We start from the raw sequence: 18,237 nt of genomic DNA on the forward strand, positions 1-18,237 counted from the left end.
CGAGGAGAACCGCATCCACATATACCCAGACTTTGCAGCAGGAGTTCAGGCCAACCGAAGATCGTACGAACCAGTGAAGAGGCTGCTAAGAGCACGGCAGGTCCAATATGCATTGATATTTCCAGCTAAAATGAGAATCCAATATGGGGGGAGAGCACACTTTTTTGAAACTCCAGCAGCAGTCATGGCCTATGTAGAGGCTCACATACCTCTACCCCCTGAAGGCCGCAGACCTGATCAAAACGGCAGACCCCTCTGGCAGACTGACACGGTCCAGTAATTTGAATGAACTGTGCAAATACCCTTCACAATGATTGAATTTAACGAAATAGACGTATGCGGGGGGCACTGCATGAAAGCCGGGCTGTGAGCCTGGAGCCGGCAGCAGTGCGGCGACAACATGGCAACCTCAGGAGATCACCAAGAGTTTGTAAGGCACAATCATCAAGTTGGGGCAGATGATGGGGGTGGCGGCGGGATGGATGGGGAAGGAATGCACTGTTTGTTGAACTGTTAAAAAGTTGCAAAAGTTTTCCCAACAATGGTCTTGCAGATAATTGTGCTATGCATACTAAACAGTACCGTCAAAAGAAGATAATATTGAATAGATACAAAAATGAGTCACGCCAACATGGGGAATGAATTGAAGATTAAACTCCTGGCATGGAATGTTAGAGGCCTAAATAATCCCTCGAAGACCAGAAAAGTTGGTGCGTATGTAAACAGACACCCTCCTCATATAGTGATGCTAGAAGAAACGCATACACAAGGGCCCAACAATGCAAACATACTCGCCTCTTGGGGCAAGCAGAGATACCACACAGAATACTCCACCCAAGATAGAGAAATTATAATGCTCCTACACCCGTCACTGGGATTTCAGACTAAAGGGCACAGAATCGACCCCAGGGTAGATATGTAATATTATGGGGAGAGATGGCAGAAAACTCAGTTGCACTAGTCAACACATACGGGCCAAACATAGATGACCCAGACTTTTACCTCAACATAGTGGAATTACTTGCAACACCGCACATCTTCAGCATCATATGGGGTGGAGACTTCAATCTGGTCCTAGACTTAGAATTAGATCCTCCACAGTCAGAAGGACACAAACCAAGGCATCCGTCGCGCTAGGACAGATCATGCCACAATTGGCATTGCAAGATGCATGGAGGGCATTGCATCCATGCACAAAAGAATATACATACTACTCGAGTGTACACGATTCAGAGTCGTGGATCGATTACTGGCTCCTATCTGAGAATGTACTGGGCGCACTTGAGAATTGCGAGATACATCCTCGAACACTGTCGGACCACTCCCCAGTATCCCTAGAGCTAATGTTCAGGAATGCCCCAAAAGAGATGGAGAATGTCTGCGAACATACTTAAAGATCACAATGTGGCTGAATCCCTACACAGAGAAATTGAAGAATTCTTTAATAACAATGTGGGAACGGTAGACAAATGCTCAACACTCTGGGAGACGTTAAAGGCCTGGGTGAGGGGGGCATTGATTTCCAAAACCACGGGACTGCTGAGGTCAGTGAGAGGCGAGCTGACTGAGACGGAGACAACTCTGAAATCTGGAAAATTCCTATAGTGAAACCCGAAATACAGATACCCTAGCAGAGATAAACAAACTCCTTAAGGACTTTGACAAGCTGGCCACGAGAGAATTACAATACATAGCAGCCCCAACCCGAGCACATGGGTATAGGGAAGGTAATAAGGCGGGAAGCTCCCTGGCCAACCACATCAGAACAGAACGCCAACATACCCCAATCACAAGCATCCAAGGCAGGGAGGGCGAGGTGGTAATGAGAGGACGGGCCATAAACCACGAATTCTCGAAGTTCTATCAGAAATTATACTCAAATAAAGTTAAGAAATCAGTATCAGAAATACAAACATACCTAAATGGCCTGGAATTCCCAACACTCCCGTTACAAGCTAAAATGGCCTTTGAAAACCCGATTACTGAGGAAGAAATCACAGAGGCGATAAAAGCATTAAGCTCTGGGAAGGTCCCGGGATCTGATGGGTTAGAGGTCCAACTATAAAAAGTAGTCGAAAAAGAACTGGTCCAAATCATGTTGATGGTATGGGAGGAGGCACCGGAACTAAAACTTCCTGACTCAATGAGAGAAGCGATAATAACGGTGTTACCAAAACCCCGCCGCCCTCCACAGGACAGGTCATCGTATAGGCTATTGTCACTCATAAATGTAGATGCCAAGGTGTTCACCAACGTATTAGCAAACAGGCCATTACTAAACATGCTGACACTGATCCATCCAGATCAGAATGGATTCATCCCCACAAGATCTACAGCATTGAATTTATGTAGGCTGTTTGCAATAATGGCGCAAATAAACCCAGAAGCGCAGGCAGGAGCGGTATCCCTAGACGCCAAGAAGGCATTTGACTCTGTATCATGGATATATCTCTTGGAGGTACCCAGAAAGCTTGGAATAGGCCCCAACTTTGTCAAATATGTTAAATTCCTTTACTCAAAACCAGGAGCGAGAGTGCTCACAAACAACACAATGTCTGACCTATTCACGCTGGGCAGAGGTACCAGACAAGGCTGCCCCATTCTCGCCTATATTGTTCGCACTAACCATTGAAACTATGGCTACAATGGTCAGACGAAAGCATGGAGATAGGGGGATACAAAGGTCAGGCCCGCCCCAATCGATATCACTCTATGCGGATGATACTTTATTGTCCGGGACCCTGAAACCAACTTAGCACCCTTCATGCAAGACATGCATACATTTGCCCAATACTCGGGATACAAAATAAATAACAAAAAATCAGAAATCCTCACGTTGACGCCACGCACCATATGCCCGATGACAACAGAGAATCTCAAATGGGCAACTGGACATATACGATACCTGGGTATAATGGTATCCAGAGATAGGCAGACACTGTATATAGATAACTACGAACATATTATAAAGGTGCTCAATGTAAAGTTCCAAACATGGGCTAAGCTACCCGGGTCACCATCCTTAAGATGGTGGTTCTCCCCAAACTGCTCTACCTGTTTGTAAACACACCCATATGGCCGGGTAGGACCTTTTTTGAAAAAATACCATCAATGTTAGTGGCGTTTGTCTGGGACGGGAAGACCCCTCGAATGATATGGGAACAGTTGATCAAACCCTATAGTACAAGGGGTATGGCGGCAACAGATTTTGAATTATACTACTTGGCGGCGCAAGCGCAGTTTGCAAAACACTGGTACGACCTGGAAGACCGCTCACCCCATATATGGCTTGAGAAATTTGCTGCGTCCCCCATAGACCTCCGTTCCATTATATACAACCTTCAATACAAAGATGCCTGTCCCTATGACCCAGTAGGAACCACGGTTCATGCATGGATAACATTATACAAAAAATGTAAGATAGATACCCCATATGACCCGGATGTTCCGCTGTGGAAATATCCCGGTATACCCCCCACATTGGATAAAACAATACAGACACTGGGACACAAATAAAGAAGTTTGAATGCGTGACATGTTCCCTAATGGGACATTTGTGACCAGAGAAGAATTTGGTGGTGCAGTTGGGTGGGGACCACTTAAAACACTTCAGTACTACAGGATGAAATTGGCATTTAACGCACGTTGGCCACTCTTTCCGGATGAACCACCCTCACACCTGTGCATATAGACGCAATGTCGGGTATGGGACTGGAAGTCTCTAAGCTATAGTCATTAGCACAAGCACACATCCCTACAATAAACAAAGTCAAAGCTAAATGGGAGGAGGACCTGAATACAATCATTACAGATGAAAAATGGGCCAAATACTGTATGCTTACAAAATCTGTATCATTGAATGCAGGCCTTCAGCTGATTCAATTCAAGATCCTAAACAGGCTCCACTATACCCCAGCCAAGATGGCTAAATTCTCAACAGGACAATCCGGGGAATGCCCTAAATGTAAAACAACTCAGGCAGGGTCCTTTCACATGTATTGGAACATTTTGGAAAGAAGTGGCAGAAACACTAGAAGAGATGAGACAGATCCCAGCAACCCTATCTCCGCAAAAATACCTATTCGGAGATTTGGCAAACAGGCTGAAACAACCAGGAGATTGTTCAATGTCTCCTGCGCAGTAGCTAAAAGATGTATATTGAAATGTTGGACAAACCCTTCTCCACCTAAAATTTTGCATTTTCTCCGTGATTTAACCTATGTTAATGAATGCGAGGAACAATGTACATTGACTGTAACATCAAGTAATCGCCCAAAAGACATATCGGCGCCGTTCCGGATATACCTGTGCGAAATGGCCTCGGACAAGCAAACCTCCATGTGATGAAAATGTAATTTGTGAAATATGTATCTAACAATGTGAGTAATGTTATGTGCTGTGAAATGCAATGTGCAATAAGTTGAATCTTTTTTGACCATCAAAAACAGTTTAAAAAAAAAAGAAATTACCTGCAGGATGTCCTATCCACCATGACAAGGGAATACCAAAAAGGCACTGACTAGCTCCAGAAGAAGATCACCAGCCTAGACAGACGTGTTGAGGAGGTCGAGAGCAGAACAGCTGAAGTGGAGACCGCTCTGTGTGGGCAGAATTACGAAATAAACTAAGGAGCCAACAGGATCTCTGCGTTGGAGGTCAGGTGTGAAGCCCTAGAAGCTAAACAGAAGATGCAGAGAAATAATATTCGACTGTGGGGCATTCCGCCTACGGTCTGACGCTCATTAAGAAGACTTCAAGCAGCACCTCTTCAGTTTCATCCTAGCTCTCCCTGATAGCACCCGATTGGAATGGGATGGACTGCATCACACCCAAACGCGACAGGTGCAGGCGTTCCATCCGGACGTTCTGGCAAGAGTTCACTTCTATAAGGTTAAGGAAGAATTTATGAAAGTGTCCAGGGACGCTCTTCAGGTCCAGTTCTGGGATGCCGCTGTTGCAATGTTCCAGGGACCTAGCTGCCTCTACACTGGCGAGAAGGGAGGACCTGAGGCCAATGAAAGAATGGCAGCAGGATAGGGCACATCAGGAGGCAAGCCCTGGGAGGTGCACTCGATGAAGGGGAAGAAAAGCTCTGAACTGAGTACCCCCTGCTCCGCCCCTCCCGAGGGAGACTGCAGAGCCCTGGGCCCGAGTGGGCAGGCGCAGGAGGCCAAATGGAACAACCCACAAGACAAAGAAAGGCACGTGGGCTGAAGCAGGGAGTATCAGCATTGGTGGAGGTGCATTCCTGCTCTGAGAGGCATGGAACGTGCAGGTTAGTCCCCAAGTTGTAAGGATCGGCAGAAACACATAATGCTGCCTGGCTGTTTCGCCTGGGGTCTCCTCAGCGCCAAGTGAAACAGGGGTTTGGGGGGTCAGGCGTGGCCACCAGCAAAGTTATGTGTTCTGCTTTTCGGGGTCTGGTTGTTGGGGGGGTGGGCTGGTTGCCCCAGGGAATGTGGGCTTTGCTCTTTCACTGTTCCCATGTTGGGGTGGGGTGGGAGGTATAGGGGGTTTATTGGGGAGAGCTATTTGGGGATACAGAGGCATCGCATTGCTGCCAGCCCAGCACTTCGTCACGGCACAAGCACACAAACACAGCACAATTTACCACAGCTTAAGCCTTGCGCCATGGGTTAAACACACCACCCTCATAGCACGTCATGGCTGACAGCACCACTAGAGAGCTATGTATTATGTATGGTGATATGGAATGTGCACGGCCTTCATTTCCCAGTGAAGCGGCAGTCAGTCGCTCGCAGGCTATCAGAGGTATAAGTGGACATTGTCTGCCTACAAGAGACGCATCTCCTAGCCTCCGCCGAACGGCACGTTTGGTTCGGGCGATTCTCTAGGACATACTTTGCCACATTAGGGGAAAAAAGAGGGGGGTGGCGCTGCTCTTCAGCAGAGAGGTTCCCCTAACAGGAGTCACAGTGAAAAGGGACCCGGTGGGGAGGTACATACTGGTCAAAGGGACTATCAGCAAACCCTCACATTTGCATCTCTCTATCCGAACAGCGTGCAGGACCGGTTCTTGCACACAATTGCTCAAGAAATGATCACTTTTCCAGAGAGCCGGATCCTCATGGGAAAAGACTTCAACCTGGTCCCTGACCCATTGGCTGACAAGACCCTCCCGCCCACTAGAGAAGATTATGCTAGGCCTGGGGGGGTTGCCAGGTTTCTCAGGTAGGTGGGGATAGTCAATGTCTGGAGGATATCCAACGCAGGACTGCACGACTACACATTCTATTCCCATGTTCACAAGGGCCTGTCAAGAATAGATATGACTCAAGCCCACCGTGCTCTTCCCCTATCTCATGGGGGTAAGCATTTTGCCAAGGGTGATAACGGATCATGCCCCAGTGATGGCCTGTATTTGAGTGACTGGTTTCCCAGCCATGCCGCAAAGACCCTGGAAGCTGCAATACTCCTTATTGCAGGATGCAGCGAACCAGAGGGCAATATCCACCACCTTAGCTAACTACTTTGTGGAAAACTCTGCCGTGGGCTTCTCGATTTGCAACAGGTCTGGGACACCATGAAAGCAGTTACACAGGGGGAACATATGACATGTGCAGCAGCCCTCCGGCCAACCAGTCAGTTGCAACAAACACAGCTGGAGCACTGGGTCGCGTAGTTAGAAAGGCCACATAAAACCAATCAATCCACTAAGGTGCGGAAGGACCTTAAAAAAGCAAGTCCCTACTTGGTTGATAAGTCCACTCAAGCCAAGTCATAAAGTAAGCAGTTACTACAGTTACTCACGGTAGCGACTAGAGTACTCCTAGTCCATAGTCCCTTATCCTCTATCCTTGTGGGCGTCCCTCAACATGGGGACGGTAATGGTGTTAAAACCGAATTTGATCTATGGTGTTATATCAGGAGAGGAATACATTTCAATGAGAATAAGCCATTGCATTTGTTCATGCATTCATTTTTGTTTTCGTCTAGAAATAGGCCATATTAACACTATGGGTTTGCTTAAGCTATAATGGTTCCATATTTGCTGGAAGCAATGTGATCTATGCACACTAGTTATTTTTCGTATAGCACAATGAGTGCTTTTAGGTACTTCTAAGTGCTAGAGAAATTATCTATTCTGTCTTCTGTTCATTTCTGATGGTTTCACCGTGCGCAGAGATTGTTTTTGCAGTGAGAGAAAGGTTTAGATGAACATTCTTCAGTCTTTGGCAGAGAGACAATCTTGGCACAGCGAGATGGCCTTGACTGGCTGACTGCAGGCAGAGGGAATATGTGCTTCGCTGAGTAGTTGAAAGATTGTTGTGATTCTGCAAATAGAATGTCTCCATGTCTCGAGCAAGACATGATATGATGTCCCGTTCTCAGAATGTAGAAATGCCATGTCAAATTGTTGCAATATGCTATGCTGGCTAAATTCACACACAGCCATAGAAATGAACAGACTGCCATTTGCCTCATCATAATGTATACCTGTGGGGATTTCTGATGAGTAGATGCAGGGCTGTCGGGAGATGACAGATGCAGATGAGGGGAGTAGAAGTGAGTTGGAGAGCTAATGCTAGAGAGCTTAAGGGAAGGGAGCTGTCACATCCAAAGGGTTGAAAGAGCTGTGTGGGGACAAAGAAATGCTATTTAGGGCTTTTGCTATTTGCTAATGCTAGGGAGAGCATTGCTAGAGATGCAGTAGGTTAGGCTCAGCTGGTCTGAGAAGCTGGAGTGGCTGGGCTAGTTGCACTTATGCTTAAAGAGTGCTGATTTGCTTGCTTATGTAGCGATTTGCTGTTTTGTCATGCTATGCAAGGTAAGAATAAAGATGCAATTTTGCAATTGAAATGAACCGATTTCCTGTGTTTTGTGATTCTGGCATTCTGTTTTTGTTTTCATAGAGGTATCACAGTGCACACAATGTTTGGTTTATCACTGGAATCTTTGGCAGCAAAACAAATTGAGCTTCCCTTTGTGTACAAAGAGCGTGGGGTACGACCTCGGGCGTGTTAAAGCCCTGCTGCGGCCCTGCCCTCCGGCACCTCACCCAGTCCCCTTAGAACACATTGGATGCTTAAATACCTGGCAACACTTATTGCATATTAGCCCCTGGCATACAAGCAGCAGAAGATGGATGGGACGTATGGAGGAAAGGGGACTGAGTACTCTAGTCAGTACAGTGAGTAACTTAAATTACTCACACGTCCCGTGCCCTTTACTCCATTCTTGTGGGTGATTCCACCGGACAATACCATAGGGCGGAGCCGTGACAGCCTGCCTCATTTCTAGGACGAATCAAAAAGGTTCTTCAGAATCGCCTGACCGAAATCAGCATTGTGCTTGGAGCCGGTATCCAGGGAATAGTGCTCATAGAAGGCTGACACAGTGGCCCAAGCAGCCGCCATGCTGATGACATCCCAAGAAGCATGTCTCTGAAACGCGATGGCCGTGGCCTTAGCTCGGACCACATGGGCATGAATCCTCTCAGAAACCTGTTTAGCAATAGCCGTGTAAGCCTCCAAAATGGCCTAAACCATCCAACGGGCGATGGAAGCCTTGTAAGCCCGAGAGCTGGCGGAGGAGCCCCCAAAAGGGACAAACAATGCCTCAGACTTCCAGGAGGATTTCGTCCAAGAGAGGTCAAACTTGAGGACCCTCTTGAGGTTCAAGGAATGTAGAGCCCGCTCTGCTTCTGACTGTGGGTACAGGAAGAACACCGGCAGGCAGATCTCCTGATTCAGATGAAATGGAGAGACCACCTGGGCAAGAACTTTGGGTGAGTGCTCAAGATGACCTTGTCGTTGAGAAACGTGGTGTAGGGCTCGCACTAACACACCACCTGCAGCGCACTGGCCATGCGCGCAGAGGTGAGAGCTATCAGTAGAACTGTCTTTAGCGCTACCTGCCGCCTGTCCACCAAGGCCATCGGCTCGAACGGTTGGCACTGCAAAGCTGTAAGAACCACATTGAAGTCCCAGACCGGATGCGGCCTGTGCACTGGAGGAAACGGACTAGACAACAGCCTAGACAACCCCTTGAGGTGGGCCTTAACCACCGGGTTGGCTGCAGAAAACACATTCTCAGGGGAATTCCAAATAAGTGCAGCAAGTGTCCACCTGAAATCACGAACGAGCCAGGTGTGCAGAAAAAAACAGAACATCATTCAGAGGACAGGTGACGGGATCCAGACCCTTGTCACGAGCCCAATGGCAGAACATAGTCCATTTACTCTTATAATGGGACAGAGTAGAGGGCCTCCTGGTCTGTTGAATGGTGTCCCACTTGTCATCCGAAAATCGAGCAGGATGAAGCCTTAGCTGGTCAGGCACCAGGCCACTAGCGGATGTTCCACTCCCCCTACCCGGAGTCAGAAAGCCCCTGTTAGGGATCGGAAGGTGGACAGGACCCTGGGAGCACAAATGCAGCAGATCTGAAAACCAGGCTCTCGAAGGCCAGTGGGGGGGCAACCGTAGCACCGAAGGCCGGAATATGCGGAGGATCTGCTGGAGCAGAAGTGGGGGGCAAGTGGTAATAACAACGGTGGCACAGAGCTGGAGCAGATTGATATGCAGGAGGGCTTCCGCACTGGACCATGCGCCATGAACCCTGTAGCCGTCCAGAGTAGCCCCCCAGCCCAAAAGGAACAAGTTACTTACCTGTAACTGTTGTTCTCCAGCATGGGTCTGGCATGGATTCACATGCTCATGAATATTCCCCGTCGTCAGGCTGGGAATCCTCGGTAAAGAAAAAATCAGTATCAGTTTCGTTTCTGATCTGTCTTTCGTAGTAGTAACCAATCACTGATCTCTGCGTCATACTGACCACAGCCAATGACTGCCCTCTACCTAAGCCCTGCCTCTGGCAGCCATCTTCAGATTTGGTAGCACGTGAAGTGGCAGTATGACCAAGTGAAGAGCCGCAGAGGGGTAGGCGGGAGGGTTCGCATGTGAATCCATGCCAGACCCATGCTGGAGAACAACAGTTACAGGTAAGTAACTTGTTCCTTCTCCAGCATGGGGTCTGGCATGGATTCACATACTCATGAATATAAGAATAAATAGCAGTACACACATGCACAACCACGGGGGGTGGCAAAAGGCTCAACATTAAGCAATACAAAAAACTCAACATTAAGCATCTCTTAACTCCTCACCAGGCTCACCTTAAGCGAACAGATTGCGCAGCACTGCTTGGCCGACCCTGGACTCCTCCCTGGAATCCCGATCGACGCAGTAGAATCTCGTGAAGGTGTGCGTCGACCTCCACGTAGCAGCCCTGCAGATGTCCAGCAGGGGCACACCACATAAGAACGCCGTAGTAGCAGCGATCGCTCTGGTCGAATGGGCTCTCGGACGGCCTGGCAGAGGTCGGTTAGCCAACCGGTGACAGTGCATGATGCAGCCGGAGAGCCATCTGTAAATAGAAGACTTCGAGAGAGCCTTCCCTTGATTCACAGGTCCAAAGTTCACGAACAGCTGTGATGTCCTCCGGAAACTCTTTGTGCGGTCCACGTAGAACTTCAGCGCTCTAGCCACATCCAGCGAGTGCAAAGTCCTCTCGGCCGGCGACGAAGGAGACGGGAAGAAAACAGGTAACACCAAGACCTCGTTAAGATGGAAGTCCGACGGCACCTTGGGCATAAAGGAGGGGTGCGTTCTAAGCACCACCCTCGAGGCATGGAAAGTCAAGTACAGTGCTTTGCAGGATAGGGCCTGGATCTCTCCCACTCGTCGTGCGGAGGTAATGGCCACCAGGAACGCAGTCTTCCACGACAAAAACTTCATCGGTGCGGAGTGCATCGGCTCGAATGGGGGCCCTATGAGCCTGGTCAGCACCACGTTAAGTTCCCACGCCGGGGCCGGGGCCTTCACCGGCGGGAACGACCGGAACAGTCCTTTCATAAACTCTTTTACCAGTCGATGGGACCACAGGGACGTCCGTCCTGTGGTTCTGGTATATCTGGAGATCGCCGCCAGATGAATCTTATTGGAGGCATGGGCTAGCCCAGCCTTTGCCAGCGATAGCAGGTACGGCAGCACTAGAGGGGCCGTAATCCGTAGGGGGTTGATCTTCTGTGCTCGGCACCAGATAGAGAACCTCTTCCACTTATGACCGTAGCATTTGAGAGTCGAGGACGCCCTGGCCTTTGCAAGAACCTCTCTGCAATCGGCCGGTATATCGTAGCCTCCAAACTCTAGCGCTGCAGGAGCCAAGCCTGCAGCTTCAGCGACGCCGGGTCGTGGTGGAAGATGGCGCCTCCTTCTCTGGAGAGAAGGTCCGCGTCCGCCGACAGCTTGATGGGAGGGGACGTTGACAAGTCCAGAAAGTCCGGGAACCAGATCTGCCTCGGCCACGCCGGTGCGACGAGGATCATCCTGCACCGGGACCTCTTGAGCTGGCTGATGAGTCGAAGCAGCAACGGCAACGGAGGGAACGCATACAGGTATAGGCCGTCCCAGGGGAACTAGAACGCATCGCCCATGCTTCTCGGCTGGGGAAACCTGCTGGCGAACCTCTTGCACTTCGAGTTCGTCGCTGTTGCGAACAGGTCGATTTGGGGTTTGCCCCATCGTCGGAAGAGTTGATCCACCTGATCCTGGCGCAGTTCCCACTCGTGACACGCGCGCAGCTCCCTGCTGAGCGAGTCGGCGATGGTGTTTCTTTCTCCTGCCAGGTGGAAGGGAACCAGGAACATCCCTTGGGCGACCGCCCAGTGCCACAGATCCTGTGCCTCCTTGGATAGGGCTGGGGATCTGGTGCCTCCCTGCTTCCGTATGTAAAACATTGTTGTGGTGTTGTCCGTGAAGATCCGCACCACCTTGCCCTTGAGCGACGGGAGGAACGATTTGAGAGCCCACAACACGGCTCGGAGTTCCAGGACGTTGATGTGCAGGAGCCTCTCCTCCGGGAGCCAGAGGCCTCTTGCGTGGAGATCTCCGGTGTGGGCGCCCCAACCTTCCAGGGAGGCGTCCGTCGTCACCGTCTCCTGGTACGCCGGCGTCTGAAAGTCCTTGCCCGCCGTGAGGTGCGCTCGAACGCCCCACCACTGAATCGCCCGCCGGAACACCTCGTTGAGGGGGACCCTGTCTTCGAAGGTGCCTGTCGCCTGCCTCCAACGGGCGTCGAGAAATTCTTGAAGAGGGCGCATCCGTAGTCTGCAGAGGCGCACCAGGTAGATGCAAGAGGACATCATCCCCAGGAGGGACTTGATGGACCTCATCCTGGCCACGTCCGTGGCAAGCAGGCGCTGCACTTTGCCTAGAATGGTCTTCGTCCGTTCTTCCGACGGGGCAGCCAGGCGCCTCACTGTATCGAGCTTCGCTCCCAGAAACAGGGCCACCTGCGACGGCACCAGGTGGGACTTTGGGTAGTTTATGGCGAATCCCAGGTCTGTGAGTAGCTGGACGGTCCTCGCAGTGTGTTCGACGGCGAGTTCCCTCGTCCTTGAGCGGATAAGCCAGTCGTCCAGGTAGGGGTAGACGTGAATCCCCTGCAGGCGCAGCCGCGCCGCCACTGGTGCTAGGCACTTGGTAAAGACCCTGGTGGCCGACTTTAATCCGAACGGCAGCGCTCCGAATTGGTAGTGGCGTCCCTGGATGACGAACCTGAGGAACTTTCGGTGACTTTTGAGGATGGGAACGTGGAAGTATGCATCCTCCAGGTCCAACGACGATAGAAAGTCGCCTTCCTCCAGCTGTCCCAGTACGTGCTGGAGGGTGACCATCCTGAACTTTTGTGATCTGATGTATTTGTTCAAACGACGAAGGTCCAGGATGGGGCGCCAGCCGCCAGTCTTCTTCCTGACGAGGAAGTACCTTAAGTATACCCCAGACTCCCGGAGCCTCTTCGGGACAAGCTCGATGGCGCCTTTCCTGAGCATCACCGTACTTCCAACAGCAGTTGCGGGACGTGATTTTCCTTCCTGGCCACAGGTGGAATGTGAGGGCACTTCTTCAGGAATTCGAAAGAGTGTCCTCTTGCCAGGGTATCCAACACCCAACGGTCGGTGGAGATGGACTTCCACACGCCGACGAAGTTCGTCAGCCGGCCTCCCACCGGGGTGCTTCGGTGGGGGCCCGAGACCACGGCCGGTTCAGTCCTGCTTGGAGGTGGTGGCCTTGCCGCCCTGGCCACCTTGCCGACGGCGGCGAGGCGCTCCCTGCTTGCCGCGACCCCTGTAGGCCTCCTGAGACGAGTAGGACGAGCCACCGCTGGATCCCTTGGAGGCACCCTGTCTGCCTCCGGAGCTCCGAAAGGGCCGTCGTTGCTGAAGGGCTCCTAGGGCGCGGGCCGTCTCAGTGTCCGTTTTTATGGCTTGGAGGGATTCGTCCACCGCCTTCCCGAACGGCATGTCCAACACCCTGTTCTGGATGTCATGACCTCGTCGTCGTAGGCAAACACCGTTGCCCAGCTGGCGGAACCCGGTATCGGCAATATCGGTTGCCACCGTTATGGTGTGGTCCGACGCCACCTCGCCCTCTTGCAGTATTTCCAGGGCCTCAGACCTCTTGTCGTCCGGCAGGAAGTCCAATATGGGAGTCAGCTTAAACCAGAGCTCCCTGTCGTAACGGGCCACGATCGCCAGGGCGTTGGCCGCTTTGATCGTCGTCGCCGCCGACGAAATGACCCGCCGCCCGATGGCGTCCAACTTCTTTCCCTCACCGTCCGGCGGGGAATTCAACATCGAGGCTCCTGACCCCGCCGCTTTCTTCTTCGCCGCCGCCGAGACGACCGAGTCTGGCGCTGGCTGGGCCCTGAGGCACAGGGGAGCGGTTTCGGGGACCCGGTACTTCTTCTCGTACCGGTCCCGTTTGGCTGGTGCCGTGGAGGGGTTTTTGAGAACCGACAGGTCCTCCTCCCAGATGTCATTGATTAGGGGCACCGCGATGACCGTCTTCTTCTTGGCCTCCCGGCGCTGATAGAGGAAACCTTCCTGGTGATCATGGCGTGGAATGAGCCAATCTGGTCGGGCGGCGAGGCCCGTGCGACGGGAGACCCGTTCCGTCGTCGTCGCCCTCAGAACCCGTCGTCGAGCCCAACGCACCGTCATCTCCCGACTCGTGGGAGGATGAGGAGGGAACTGTAGGCCTTACGGGGGCGAGCGGAGGAGAGGGCTGGGTCCTCTGTCGTTTGTTCTGAGGACTCCCCGACGGGCCAGGTTGCGGGTCCTCCGGCCTGGGCCGTGGGAATCTCGTCCTTATCTCAGAGCATAAGGACTGGATGGCAGACAAAATGGCCGCCGAGCCATCCTGAGGGTAGGATCCGGCTGCGCCGGAAGGGAAGGCTGCTCTTCCTCACCATCGTCGTCTTCCTCGGTTATCTCCCGAGGATCTTCTTGACGGGATCGAACCTTCTCGAATTGGACTCCGAGGTTCCTCACGGCCTCGGTCAGTTCCGCCTCCAAGGCTGACTCCGAGCTCGAGGAGGGCACCGTGCCCCCCCCCTCGCTTCTTCCATCATGGCGGCCACGACGATGGGCTGAAAAGAGGATTCCCTCCTTGGCGGCAGGGAAACTCTAGTCCCGGAGGCGGTCTCCGCTGGCGGTGTCTCTGCCGGCTTGGCCAGAGTCGCCGCGATAGCCTCAATAGAAGCCTTCGCCTGCTGGGTAGGGGCCTTCACCACCTTAGGTGCGTCCCGGGCCCTCTCCTTCGGGGGAGGGGCGACACCTCACTTCCCCTCTTCCGAGATCGGACGGGGCTTCTCCTGAAGCTTACCCGGGGTCTCGGACTTTCTCTTCCCCGAACCGGAGCGTTGGCTCGTGGTTGATGGTGCCGGGGAAGGTGCGCCCTGCCTGGCGACCGAAGAGCCTGACCTTTCAGCGCTCCCGGAGCCAGCGGAGCTTGGCCTGGTGTTGGGCCCCGTCGCCGGGGCGCCCGCACAGGACTTAGAAGCCCGCTCGGACCCTTTCTTCTTCTTCTCACCCGTCGAACCCTTCTCCAACCAGCTTGCGAGATGGGATCGACGGTCCCTCATGGTCCGCTCCGACAAGTTCTTGCAGAACTGGCAGTCCTTCTCTACATGAGTCTTGTCCCCATGAAGACAGAGGCATCGCAAATGTTCGTCTTCCTTAAACACATTCTGCAGCCCGCAACCAGGGCAGCTGCGAAACAGCTTGGGTCCGGGCGACGAACTCGCATCCTGGGCCATCTCGAAGCAGGCCGCAAATCTTCTGGAATCCTCCAAGAAGTTGATTCGACGAAATCTTCACCCTTGAGGGGTATAGGAAAATCCCGCAACGGGTAGCCGTTAACGGGAGTAGAAACGGTGGAGCTTGAGGCTCGATTAACCGAAAAAATGTGAAAATTCACCTGAAAAAGCGCGAAACACGCAGTAAAAGCTCGAGAGCTAGGCACGAGGACTCCCAACACTTGAACGTGCGGTAAAAATCTGAAGATGGCTGCCAGAGGCGGGGCTTAGGTAGAGGGCAGTCATTGGCTGTGGTCAGTATGACGCAGAGTTCAGTGATTGGTTACTACTACGAAAGACAGATCAGAAACGAAACCGATACTGATTTTTTCTTTACCGAGGATTCCCAGCCTGACGACGGGGAATATTCATGAGCATGTGAATCCATGCCAGACCCCATGCTGGAGAAGAGAGGAGTCCGTCACCACCAGGGTAGGCTCCGGTCGGGTGAAGGAGGCTCCAACAGAAACACTGCCGTCCATCAACCACCGGTGTAGATCGGGCAAGAGGAACAGGGGAATTGGGACCCCATCTCCTGATCCCAATTGGCCGGCAGGTGGAACTGGAGGCACCTCATACTGAGGCGAGCGTGCTGTTCAGTGAGCACGCAGAGGCCATCAGCCCCAGAAGGTGCTGGAACCACCATGCCGAGGTCGAGTTGGCCAGAAGAAGCTGCATCGCCTTGAGAAGGGAGAGGAGCCACTTTGGCGTGGGGAACACCGGCTGAACGGCCATGTTCCAATGCACCCCTAGGAAGACCAGATCCTGGGAGGGGCTCAACTGAGACTTCCTCTAGCTGAGGGAGAAACCCAGCTGATTAAATATCTGCCAATCTCTGGCATGAGTGCATCACTCCCTCTGGTGAACCTGTCCTCACCAGCCAGTTGTCCAGATAGGGGTATAGGTGAAGGCCCTGCAGGTGGAGGAGACCTGCCACTGCATTCATCAACTTTGTCCTGGAAAAGAGCTAGTCAGCCCCCTACTGGAGTGCTGCGTTGCCTGACCTTGACGTCACTGTTTCATGGAGCCGAAGGTGGGGGAATTGCAGGGGGAGCGGAAAAGCCAGAGCAAAGTCCTCTGCTGCTGCCTCCTTTTGTCGCTGGGCGACCTGCCAGACCTCTGCGTACCGCAGTCCCGGAACCCCTTGAAGCCGGTGATGACACAGGGTTTGAATTCGGTCCCCCCTGAGACTGGGGGAAGGACGTCTGCTTTGTCTGGATGGCCAAAGACTTGGCAGTTTGAGTGGAGGTTTTCTTCTTTGTCAACTCGTCATTGGTTGACGAATGAAAGAGGTCCACTCCCTCAAAGGGCAGATCTAGGATCCACTCATGCACGTCAGATGAAAACCATGTGGCGTTCATCCACGCCGTCCTCCTCATCTCGACACCCAGGCAGAGCCCTCTGCTGGCTGTGTCGAGGTGGGAGACCGAAGACTCCATGAGGTCCTGCGCAACAGCCCGGGCATCTGCTAGACGGGCCTTGAAGGAAGCTTGCCTCTCCAAAGCGAGGGGAGGCAGAAACTCCTGAGCCCCCGCCAAAGCTTGCGATTAGCCGCGGCTATGAGGGTGTCGGCTTGCCGCAAATGCAGTCCTGAAATGGCATAACAGGGCTTGCCCAAACACTTAAGGACATTGTCCTCCTTGCAAAGACAACTGGAGGTGGCTTCCGTGGGGGAAGACGAAGAAGACAATGGTTTAGGATATAGTGAGGCTGCAGCCACTACTGAAGAATGTGGCTGCAGGTGGGAGGCCAGGAGGATTGGCTCCCCGTTAGTCAGCCTGAACCTGCTGTCCAACTTCTTGTGCATCTGGGTGTTGGGCGTTGGCCCTGGGCTTCTCCCAGACCTTTCTCACCACCTGGAGGACATCATTCTGGAGGGTGGATGCCAGACCAGATCTGCTAGCACTCTCGACTCCTGAAAAGGACTTAAAGGATGCAGAGGGTTCAACGTCCTGGGCATTAACATCATTGCCCCCCCCTTTTTTTTTACAGACCCTGGGACACAGATGCCGGCGGGGTTCCCCTAGATCCGTAGCCGAAGAGATGCCCAACAGCTGTTGAGGGGGAGGCGCTGGTGGTACATGAGGAGGTGGAGGCGCCTGAAGAACCGGTGACCCTGGACTGGGGAGGTACAGGACACAGAGGCGGCGGCCAAGGAGGCACCACCTGCGGGATCACCTCCTTCACTATATCCTTCTGGAGCCCAGTCATCTGAGGGGCACGCATGAGGAAAATGAAGCAATCGGGGACAATGTCCTCGGCAGTCAGATCCATAGGGGCCCAGCCCTCCGAGGCACTGGGTCTCCACTCCTGGTCAAAGCGCCTGAGGTATGTAGCTGTTAGGCTGCGATGGGTAGATGTACCCCTGAGGAGACCAGATGCTTGTATCATACAGTCCAGTGCCGCTCCCAGACACACACACACACACACAAAACGCGTGCCGCCCTAGCAGGCTCTGCCATGTGCCTATCCACCATTTTTGGACCTTGCGTCACACCTTGGGCGAGCGCGCGCAAAGGGCCCGCGCCACAAGAGGACTCAGACATGGGAGGATACAGTTTGGGTCCTCACCCAATGCAGAAGCATCAACCTCAGATCACTATGGTAGGCTGGCCAGTAGTCATGCTGGATCGTGCCGAGGAATGACTCTTGGAGGTGGCACCAGCCAATGCTTTACCCCTAGGGGTCAAAGAAGAAGGCAAACCTGATCGCCCTTCCATGTACAGCCCGGTACGGCCCCCGAGTCCCTCAGCTTGGAGCCTGTAGCCTTAATGGACTCAGGTCTGCCTCCGGAGCGCCCAGAAGAGCCCTCTGGCCCCTTGGCTTGGAAGCCGGTAGCCTCAGAGGACTCGGGCCGGTCAGAACCTGAATCCGAGGAACCCTTGCCGGTGGGAACCCCCGGGAAGAAGTTGCCATGTTGTGGAGCCGTGTTGAACAGAGGGCCTTGTTAGGCAGAAACCTGTGCAGTTCCCTCTGGGACCACTGCAAAAGATTTAGGACTACAGGTGTTTGGCAGTAAACCCACTTGGTACCACACAGTAAATCTGTACCACACAGATTCACTTGGTAGCTGAGCAG

General features: G+C 52.8%; 1 protein-coding gene across 10 annotated transcripts in view; it reads right to left on the reverse strand.

The window, feature by feature from the left end:
* LOC138569465 (uncharacterized) overlaps positions 1–18,237 on the reverse strand; it is a 2,298,575-nt gene that overhangs the window by 1,287,756 nt on the left and 992,582 nt on the right. The gene's annotated exons all lie outside the window — the stretch shown is intronic.

Source organism: Ambystoma mexicanum, chromosome 2q (assembly GCF_040938575.1).
Source record: "Ambystoma mexicanum isolate Mex_15411 chromosome 2q, UKY_AmexF1_1, whole genome shotgun sequence".
Classification (NCBI taxonomy): domain Eukaryota; kingdom Metazoa; phylum Chordata; class Amphibia; order Caudata; family Ambystomatidae; genus Ambystoma; species Ambystoma mexicanum.